The sequence below is a fragment of the Sinocyclocheilus grahami genome, unplaced genomic scaffold, assembly GCF_001515645.1.
Source record: "Sinocyclocheilus grahami isolate Dianchi unplaced genomic scaffold, SAMN03320097.WGS_v1.1 scaffold1780.1, whole genome shotgun sequence".
In the NCBI taxonomy this organism is placed as follows: Eukaryota; Metazoa; Chordata; class Actinopteri; order Cypriniformes; family Cyprinidae; genus Sinocyclocheilus; species Sinocyclocheilus grahami.
Genome location: NW_015506959.1, coordinates 112,493 through 112,819, shown reverse-complemented (window position 1 = coordinate 112,819; position 327 = coordinate 112,493). Strand labels below are relative to the sequence as shown.

The window sequence follows — 327 nt, the reverse complement described above, 5'->3', positions numbered from 1 at the left end:
ACAGAGACACACACACACACACACACACAGAGACACACAGACAGACACGCACACACACACACACACACGCGCACACACACAGACAGACAGACAGACAGACAGACGCGCACGCACACACAGACAAACAGACAGACAGACGCGCACACACGCACACACAGACAGACAGACAGACACGCACGCAAGCACACCCACGCACGCACAGACAGACAGACACACAGACAGACGCGCACGCACGCACAGACAGACAGACAGACAGAGACAGACGCGCACGCACACACAGACAGAGACAGACAGACAGACAGACAGACGCGCACGCACGCACGCACA

At 57.5% G+C, this 327-nt stretch overlaps 1 protein-coding gene across 1 annotated transcript in view; it reads right to left on the bottom strand.

Moving 5' to 3' along the window:
- LOC107572596 (zinc finger and BTB domain-containing protein 45-like) overlaps nucleotides 1-327 on the bottom strand; it is a 10,895-nt gene that overhangs the window by 10,039 nt on the left and 529 nt on the right. The gene's annotated exons all lie outside the window — the stretch shown is intronic.